General features: G+C 37.4%; 1 non-coding gene across 1 annotated transcript; it reads left to right on the top strand.

Annotated features, from left to right (window-relative positions):
- Positions 1–663: 663 nt before the first annotated feature.
- Positions 664–766, top strand: LOC116754868. The gene has a single exon (XR_004350197.1). It is a non-coding gene; the product is annotated as a U6 spliceosomal RNA (small nuclear RNA).
- The last annotated feature ends 10,004 nt before the right edge of the window (positions 767–10,770 follow it).

Here is a 10,770-nt window from a genome sequence, read left to right as displayed (position 1 = left end):
TATCTGACTACCATGTCATTCTCCCACCTATATCCTATGCCTGATATAAGTCCCTCAGAAATCCAATCTGAAGTGTCTTGATATGTCATATATTAGTCTCAGTTTGGTCTATTTTTTTAAAGATAAAATTTCTTTGTTAGGAATGAATTGACTTCATGTTTTCATAATGATCAATTTGGCATGCTCTAAGACTCAGAGCTAACAGAAGTCCTTACATTAGTAAAATATTTCCTGACTTTCTCTCTCCAGGCAAAATCTGATGCTCCATTCTTGGCTCTTATAAACCCTTGCACAGACCATTACTATAGCACTTATATTATTGTATTAGAACAGACAGCATATCTATAGCCACTATAAAATAGTGAGCTGTTATTCTTTATGATCCTAGTCACCTAAACAGTGTCTAATAGATTGCTTTATGCATTCATTTTCTTATTCATTAAAAAAATGTTAATGAGGACTCTGTCTAATAGGTGATGGTTTAGGCATTGGGAATAAACAGTGAATGAAATGAACAACATATTTCTACTACTTCTGTAGCTACAGTGTGCAAGCACAGTATTAAACATATTACATATATTACCTGATTTACTTCTCTTAAACATTCTGAAAATTATATAGCACCCTTACTCCACATGTAAAGACACTAAAACTCAGAGTCATGCTCCCTTTGGCAACATACACTAAAATTGGAACAATACAGAGAAGATTAACATGGCCCCTGTGCAAGGATGACATGCAAATTTGTGAAGCACTCCATATTTTTACTGTCATACAAGTGGAGTAAGTCACAAAGAGAAAAACAAATATTGTATATTAATGCATGTATGTGGAACCTGAAAAAATTGGTGTAGATGATCTTATTTACAAAGCAGAAATAGAGACACAGACATACAGAACAAACATATGGATACCAAGGGGGAAAGGGGGTGGTGGGATGAATTGGGAGATGGGAATTGACATATATACACTCTTAATACTATGTATAAAATAGATAACTAATGAGGACCTACTGCGTAGCTCAGGAAACTCTAGTCGGTGCTCTGTGGTGACCTAAATGAGAAGAACATCCACAAAAGAGGGGATATATGTATACATACAGCTAATTCACTTTGCTGTACAGTATAAACTAACACAATATTGTAAAACAACTATACTCCAATAAAATAAATAAATAAGTAAAAACTTGAGTCTAAGAAGAGCTAGTGATGTGATTCCTCCATTTTTTTTTTCCTCACCTAGTGTGGGCCGGTAATTGAGCTTTGTGGATGCTACAGTGACTGTGAAAGACAGATTTCAATTATTTGTTGCTGTGTTACAACTCTAGGATACAGGGACTTAAACAGCCATTTTACCTTTACTCTCAATTTTGTGGGAAAGGAATTTGGATGGTTCATCTCTGATGCACATGGTAATAGTTATGGCTGGAAGATCCACTTCCAAATGGCTTCATCTCTCATGTTTGTTGCCTTGGTTCACCTTGCCAGCTCTCCTTTCCTCTTCTCTCCCTTCTTCTCTCTTCTCCTCTCTTTTCTTCTCTTCTCTTCTCCTCTCCTCTCTTTTCTTCGTTCCTCTCCACTCCTCTCCTCTTCATTCCTCTCCTCTCCTCTCCTCTTTTTTCCTCTCCCTGCCTCTCTCTGTTTTTCATTCCTTCTTCCCCTCTTTCCCCCAACCCTCTTTCTCATCCCCTCTCTCTCACTCTCATTCTCTCCCTCTGAGGTTTCTCAAACTCTAGGTCTCTCCCCACTGCTTGAACTTTTCAAAGCATGGTCATTTTTGACTACATAAATCATGTAAAACAGATTTATTTCTATCAGGCATGTCTCAACTTCAATGTTAAAACCTCAGAGAAGTCTTCCATGAACAACAAATCTTGGATAAGTCATCCACTATCAATTTTTTCATCCAGTATGAATTCTCTGCAAAACATTAATCAATATCTTATATATTTATTTATTCCCCATAATTTCCATTTATTTATTCACTCATGTATTCAATAAATATTTATTGAGCACATACATATATCAACAGCTATTATAGACATTTAGCAAACATCAGTAGGAAAGAAAAAGAAAAGCCACTAAGATTCCTGATGGCATGGAATGTATACTCCATAAGAGAAGGAATCTAGCCTGTCTTCCTCACCATTGTATATCCAGAGCCTAGAAAAATGCCTGACATGTAATATATGCTCAATAAACATTTTTGATCGACCAAATGAGCAAAAGTGGGGCTGTTATAAAAGGGGACAGGAGGAATCTTAGAGTAGTACGAGAGACACAACCAGGGGAACTCATTATCATTTGAAGATCATGGGAGAACTCCTTGCAGAGGTGATACTTAAGCTGAGAATCAGAAGATGGGTTGAAGTTAGTGACAATAGCAACATCAGTGGAGGCAGGACTTCACCAGAGTGATCTACATCCCAGTGATAGAAGTTAGATCTGAGATTCAAAGAAAAGTAGAGAATAATGGGAAGGAATATGCAATTTTCTCTTTTGGGGATTGAAGCTAGGATTTATATTAATTTTTATAGTAATTTTGAACTCTTAGCTCTTGAAACCATATATTATAATTATATACATAGAAAGATGGATTTTGTAACCTCCAGAGTACATTGACTTTTCAATGGTTGCTCTTGAAATTGATGCTCCCAAGTGCTAAACTTCTTTTTGAATTAAATTGAATATTTATTTCAAATTAAATATCTAGTAATCCTTTTTTTTGTTTGTTTGTTTTTTGCGGTACGCGGGCCTCTCACTGTTGTGGCTTCTCCCGTTGCGGAGCACAGGCTCCAGATGCGCAGGCTCAGCGGCCATGGCTCACGGGCCTAGCTGTGAGCATGTAGGATCTTCCCGGACCGGGGCACGAACTCGTGTCCCCTGCACTGGCAGGCGGACTCTCAACCACTGCGCCACCAGGGAAGCCCTAGTAATCCTCTTTTAATCATAGATTCAAAATGTATTGGAATTTACTTAAAGAAATATTATTACCTGGAGGGTATGTGTTTCAAGCCCCTCTTTACCACCAAGCTTCTTTCAACAATTGTCTATTCACAGCTTCTTTATTTGATTCTCATAAGTCCTGCAAGGTCTCACTGACTCTAAGATTCCAACTTCTACCCTGTTCTTGGGATATCTCCTGTTCTAAAGATATGACAATTACTTCTACTCTGCTCTTTCAGGGTGATAGGGGAAAGTGCTGTTTCAAGATTTATCCCCATTTGGTTTTGCCTCACATAACATCTCACTACAGTAACTTTCAGTTTCAGAAATAAGCAAGTTCATCTAAAAATTACAAAGCCACAAGGAAATATATAATATTTATAAATTTGATATGTACTCAAATATTGAGATACGTTGATGAGAATATTATTTTTCATAGAATAATACACAAATCAAAAATTAAAACCAGAAGTTTAAACAAAATAAAACCATATGTTACGATGTGTGATCTCATCAGACCTGTGCCCCTCCACCATTAGGTGGAGTCACTAAACCTATTCTCCTGATGTTTCATTTTACAAGAGTCTTGTATTAAGGTAGCACTGGACTCTTACTGACCCCTCACTTCCCTGGAAGATAGTAATCTAGAAATTTAGGGAGTAGAAACTAGGTAGGCAGAGCTCAACCTATTACCCATTCAGTTTTAATCTGGCTTCCAAGAAGTTTGTATTCTGGCCTGTTTTTGTCCCCAGTGGTTAAGTTTATTGGTAAAGGCTCCTTCCACATGGAGGAAGCAGTGCTACCTGTGACAAGGTGAGCCCTGATCCTGGGGAGCTGCATTTTGTTATCACACAGTGAGCTCTCCTCTCCATCAATTATATGAGTTATATTTTTATCTCCATAGGATAAACTTCTTCATATATCTCTTAACTGGTTCAGAATTTGAGTGGGAGATAGGAGACCCTTCAGATGTTAATATTGTAGGAACAATGTAGGAAGTAAATGGGAGCATATGTTACAAAAATGCACAGAACTGGGCTCCTTGTTCTTTTTTTGCCATTAAAAATTTTTTTGTTCTTGGGTAAATCATTTAAACTCCCTGAAACTCTGTTTTCAGTCATTAAACTGAGGGGAATGGACTATATTAATGTTTTTCAGACCCTAAAGTACCTACCATCCCCAGAGAGGTAGAAGAGGGCTCAGTGGAGGAGAAGCAACTTTGGAGTTCCCACATCTGCTTTATCAAGATCAGCTCTATTTCTAGAAAATATTGAGCTTCCCAGTAAGACTTTGCAATGAAATATTTGAAAACAATTCCATTAGATGATTTCCATTATTTCTTCCATCTCTGACACAGTGTTGCCGCATGTAAAATGACTAGTCAATGACTTGGTATAACAGGAATTATGCAGGCTTGGACACAAAGATCAGCCTAAGTTTGGATCTTGACTGTAACATACACAATGACATTCGACAAGATACACAACAGAGTTCTTGGATGGATGGATGGATAGATAGATGTATAGATAGATAGATAGATAGATAGATAGATAGATAGATAGATAGATACGCCATTATTTTATGTGGGGAATTCCTGAAATCACAGACAGTATTCAATAATTGCTAAGGCATTCTTACCCTCTCCCTTTCCATTTTTCAAAGGGAAAGCCTTTCAATAATAACATGAAATATTTATATGATGCTTTAAACCATTTTTACACATGGCCTTGTCTCATTTGCATCACATGATTCTCTAGTATAAGTCTACATTAATTTCCTCCTTTTTAAAGAGAGTAAACTAGCTCAGCAGTCTGGTCAAGGTCATGCAGCTACTAAATGGCAGGCTTAGGGTTTGAACCTGGTCTCTCCAATATTGAATCTGTCCTAGTGCCCGTGGACTAATAAGCCAGCTCTGAATGAGTCATAACATATTCAGTTTCACCTATCCTCATCACTTTTTATGGTTCAGATGACCAATGCGACTCTTGTAAAATGAAATTGGCAATTGTTCATGGCACTGGCAGTGGGTTGTTATGTCAGCTCATCTACTGAGGCAGCCATTGTGAAATAACGTGTGGTGACCCCTCAGTGTGAAGACTAGCACCTGTGTCATACTTGTCATTGTTCAGCATTAATATCTGCCCTGCTACTCCTTCAATACACTTTCCAAGTATCCACCACAATGTATTTGTTCTCAAAGCGACTTGGCTTCCAAGTTTGAAAAAATTGTATGCTGACTTCTGATGTTTAAACACGATGCTTGACTCTTCAATCCAGGTAAAATACTGTTGAAAACAAATAGTATTTCAAACAAGAGTTTTGGATAGCCAAGCTGTTGTTATCTCTTAAAAGATGCTGCGTGGAGACAATTTTTGTTGACGTGGTTACGATAAGCCAAATTCCACAGAAAATATAACCCAATTCTATCATTTTTTCCCAATTTCTGTCCATGTAACAGTAACTATTTTCTAGGCTAAAAAGCAAAGCAAGCAATGGAGCTTTGCCTCTGTAATGATATTTTTACTGCAGGCCTGCTATGAATATAGTTCCTAAAGTTTCTTTGAACTTACCCCAAATTCCAACTAATTCCCTCACCCTTCTGACTCTTTCCATTCTACTTTCTCAAGCAACTCATGAAAAACAACTCATAAACAGATAAACAGCAATAACAACAACAGCGACAAACTCAGCAGTGCATACCCACAGGGTTAGCAGGAAAATTAATGAGGATTATATACAACTTATTACCTTTTAAATGTGTGGTATTCATTGATGCCTCTCTTCCTTTCACAGCCCACATCTAGTCCTAAATCATGTACTGTCACCTTAACCTTAAAAGGATATCCAGAATATGATCCAGTCTTATCACCTCCGCGTGATTGGCCACATCCCTTTTCACTGATTATTTCAGTCATTCCTAACTGACTTTTCTACATTTGTCTTTATCAACAAAGTCTCATCCCAACACAACAGCCTAGGTGATATGATGTAAACCAGATACTGTCTTTCTTTTGTTCTAAACCCTGCAGTGACTGCCCTTCTCACTCAATCTAATACCCCCAATTCTTACAATGGACTATGAAGCCTTATAAATTCTGGCTTCTTGTTAGCTTTTTCCCCATTCTCTCCCTTGTTTCTTCTACTCCAGGCACACTGACCTCCTTGTTCTGCATACACACCAGGCCCAGGCATCTCCCACCAGGGGCCTTTTACTATAACTGCCTTTACTTGGAAAGCACTTCTCTGAGATCTCAGGGCAGCCCTGTCCTTCTTCTACAGGTCTTTAATTAAATGTTATCATTCTAGTGAGGATTTCTCTAACCATTCAAAAATAGCACATTGGTACTCTTTATCCCCCATACCTACTTTATTTTTATTCTGAGTCCAGAATAACATGTAACATATTTTGCTCATTATTTTGTTTATTTTCTGCTTTTCCCATCTAGAAGGTTAGCTCCACAAAGACAGGACTGTAGCTTGTATTAGTCTGTGCTTTATCCTCAACCCCTAAACCAATGCCTGGTGCTTGCTGGGTATCTATTTGGTATTTATTGAATGAATAGCTCTCCATTATATTTGCTCTGCAGACTGAGCCCTGATCAGTACAAAGAAACTGAATCTCTGTCCTGCATCATCTGCAGGATCTAGTTTGGTCACATGATTTCTAGCAAGATTAGCTGTGTAACTTTGCACAAGCCAATCAGCTTTATTTCCCTTTTTTTTTTTTTTTTTTTTTTTTTTTTTTTTTTTTTTTAATATCTTTATTGGGGTATAATTGCTTTACAATGGTGTGTTATTTTCTGCTTTACAACAAAGTGAATCAGCTATACATATACATATGTTCCCATATGTCTTCCCTCTTGCGTCTCCCTCCCTCCCACTCTCCCCATCCCACCCTTCCAGGCTGTCACAAAGCACCGAGCTAATATCCCTGTGCCTTGCGGCTGCTTCCCCCCAGCTATCTACCTTACTACGTTTGTTAGTGTGTATATGTCCATGACTCTCTCTCGCCCTGTCAAAACTCACCCTTCCCCCTCCCCATATCCTTAAGTCCGTTCTCCAGTAGGTCTGCGTCTTTATTCCTATCTTACCCCAAGGTTTTTCATGACATTTTTTTCCCTTAAATTCCATATATATGTGTTAGCATACGGTATTTGTCTTTTTCTTTCTGACTTACTTCACTCTGTATGACAGATTCTAGGTCTATCCATCTCATTACAAATAGCTCAATTTCATTTCTTTTTAAGGCTGAGTAATATTCCATTGTGTATATGTGCCACATCTTCTTTATCCATTCATCCGATGATGGGCGCTTAGGTTGTTTCCATGTCCTGGCTATTGTAAATAGAGCTGCAATGAACATTTTGGTACATGACTCTCTTTGAATTTTGGTTTTCTCAGGGTATATGCCAAGTAGTGGGATTGCTGGGTCATATGGTAATTCTATTTGTAGTTTTTTAAGGAACCTCCATACTGTTCTCCACAGTGGCTGAACCAATTCACATTCCCACCAGCAGTGCAAGAGTGTCCCCTTTTCTCCACACCCTCTCCAGCATTTATTGTTTCTAGATTTTTTGATGATGGCCATTCTGACTGGTGTGAGATGATATCTCATTGTAGTTTTGATTTGCATTTCTCTAATGATTAATGATGTTGAGCATTCTTTCATGTGTTTGTTGGCATTCTGTATATCTCCTTTGGAGAAATGTCTATTTAGGTCTTCTGCCCATTTTTGGATGGGGTTGTTTGTTTTTTTGTTATTGAGCTGCATGAGCTGCTTGTAAATTTTGGAGATTAATCCTTTGTCAGTTGCTTCATTTGCAAATGTTTTCTCCCATTCTGAGGGTTGTCTTTTGGTCTTGGTTATGGTTTCCTTTGCTGTGCAAAAGCTTTGAAGTTTCATTAGGTCCCATTTGTTTATTTTTGTTTTTATTTCCATTACTCTAGGAGGTGGGTCAGAAAGGATCTTGCTGTGATTTATGTCATAGAGTGTTCTTCCTATGTTTTCTTCTAAGAGTTTGATAGTTTCTGGCCTTACATTTAGGTCTTTAATCCATTTTGAGCTTATTTTTGTGTATGGTGTTAGGGAGTGATCTAATCTCATACTTTTACATGTACCTGTCCAGTTTTCCCAGCACCATTTATTGAAGAGGCTGTCCTTTCTCCACTGTACATTCCTGCCTCCTTTATCAAAGATAAGGTGTCCATATGTGCGTGGGTTTATCTCTGGGCTTTCTATCCTGTTCCACTGATCTATCTTTCTGTTTTTGTGCCAGTACCATACTGTCTTGATTACTGTTGCTTTGTAATATAGTCTGAAGTCAGGGAGCCTTATTCCTCCAGCTCCTTTTTTCGTTCTCAAGATTGCTTTGGCTATTCGGGGTCTTTTGTGTTTCCATACAAATTGCGAAATTTTTTGTTCTAGTTCTGTGAAAAATGCCAGTGGTAGTTTGATAGGGATTGCATTGAATCTGTAGATTGCTTTGGGGAGTAGAGTCATTTTCACAATGTTGATTCTTCCCATCCAAGAACATGGTATATCTCTCCATCTATTTGTATCATCTTTAATTTCTTTCATCAGTGTCTTATAATTTTCTGCATACAGGTCTTTCGTATCCTTAGGTAGGTTTATTCCTAGATATTTTATTCTTTTTGTTGCAATGGTAAATGGGAGTGTTTTCTTGATTTCACTTTCAGATTTTTCATCATTAGTATATAGGAATGCCAGAGATTTCTGTGCATTAATTTTGTATCCTGCTACTTTACCAAATTCATTGATTAGCTCTAGTAGTTTTCTGGTAGCATCTTTAGGATTCTCTATGTATAGTATCATGTCATCTGCAAACAGTGACAGCTTTACTTCTTCTTTTCCGATTTGGATTCCTTTTATTTCCTTTTCTTCTCTGATTGCTGTGGCTAAAACTTCCAAAACTATGTTGAATAAGAGTGGTGAGAGTGGGCAACCTTGTCTTGTTCCTGATCTTAGTGGAAATGCTTTCAGTTTTTCACCATTGAGGATGATGTTTGCTGTGGGCTTGTCATATATGGCTTTTATTATGTTTAGGAAAGTTCCCTCTATGCCTACTTTCTGGAGGGTTTTTATCATAAATGGGTGTTGAATTTTGTCGAAAGCTTTCTCTGCATCTATTGAGATGATCATATGGTTTTTCTCCTTCAATTTGTTAATATAGTTTATCACATTGATAGATTTGCGTATATTGAAGAATCCTTGCATTCCTGGAATAAACCCCACTTGATCATGGTGTATGATCCTTTTAATGTGCTGTTGGATTCTGTTTGCTAGTATTTTGTTGAGGATTTTTGCATCTATGTTCATCAGTGATATTGGCCTGTAGTTTTCTTTCTTTGTGACATCCTTGTCTGGTTTTGGTATCAAGGTGATGGTGGCTTCGTAGAAGGAATTTGGGAGTGTTCCTCCCTCTGCTATATTTTGGAAGAGTTTGAGAAGGATAGGTGTTAGCTCTTCTCTAAACGTTTGATAGAATTCACCTGTGAAGCCATCTGGTCCTGGGCTTTTGTTTGTTGGAAGGTTTTTAATCACAGTTTCAATTTCAGTGCTTGTGATTGGTCTGTTCATATTTTCTATTTCTTCCTGATTCAGTCTTGGCAGGTTGTGCATTTCTAAGAATTTGTCCATTTCTTCCAGATTGTCCATTTTATTGGCATAGAGTTGCTTGTAGTAATCGCTCATGATTTTTTTTATTTCTGCAGTGTCAGTTGTTACTTCTCCTTTTTCATTTCTAATTCTATTGATTTGAGTCTTCTCCCTTTTTTTCTTGATGAGTCTGGCTAGTGGTTTATCTATTTTGTTTATCTTCTCAAAGAACCAGCTCTTAGTTTTATTGATCTTTGCTATTGTTTCCTTCATTTCTTTTTCATTTATTTCTGATCTGATTTTTATGATTTCTTTCCTTCTGCTAGCTTTGGGGTTTTTTTGTTCTTCTTTCTCTAATTGCTTGAGGTGCAAGGTTAGGTTGTTTATTCGAGATGTTTCCTGCTTCTTAAGGTGGGCTTGTATTGCTATAAACTTCCCCCTTAGAACTGCTTTTGCTGCATCCCATAGGTTTTGGGTCGTTGTGTCTCCATTGTCATTTGTTTCTAGGTATTTTCTGATTTCCCCTTTGATTTCTTCAGTGATCACTTCATTATTAAGTAGTGTATTGTTTAGCCTCCATGTGTTTGTATTTTTTACAGATCTTTTCCTGTAATTGATATCTAGTCTCATGGCGTTGTGGTCGGAAAAGATACTTGATACAATTTCAGTTTTCTTAAATTTACCAAGGCTTGATTTGTGACCCAAGATATGATCTATCCTGGAGAATGTTCCATGAGCACTTGAGAAAAATGTGTATTCTGTTGTTTTTGGATGGAGTGTCCTATAAATATCAATTAAGTCCATCTTGTTTAATGTATCATTTAAAGCTTGTGTTTCCTTATTTATTTTCATTTTGGATGATCTGTCCATGGGTGAAAGTGGGGTGTTAAAGTCCCCTACTATGAATGTGTTACTGTTGATCTCCCCTTTTATGGTTGTTAGTATTTGCCTTATGTATTGAGGTGCTCCTATGTTGGGTGCATAAATATTTACAATTGTTATATCTTCTTCTTGGATCGATCCCTTGATCATTATGTAGTGTCCTTCTTTGTCCCTTTTAATAGTCCTTATTTTAAAGTCTATTTTGTCTGATATGAGAATTGCTACTCCAGCTTTCTTTTGGTTTCCATTTGCATGGAATATCTTTTTCCATCCCCTTACTTTCAGTCTGTATGTGTCTCTAGTTCTGAAGTGGGTCTCTTGTAGACA

The sequence above is a fragment of the Phocoena sinus genome, chromosome 5, assembly GCF_008692025.1.
Source record: "Phocoena sinus isolate mPhoSin1 chromosome 5, mPhoSin1.pri, whole genome shotgun sequence".
Taxonomy (NCBI): Eukaryota; Metazoa; Chordata; class Mammalia; order Artiodactyla; family Phocoenidae; genus Phocoena; species Phocoena sinus.
Note: the sequence above shows the minus strand (reverse complement) of the source record. Positions and strands in the feature narration are given on the sequence as shown.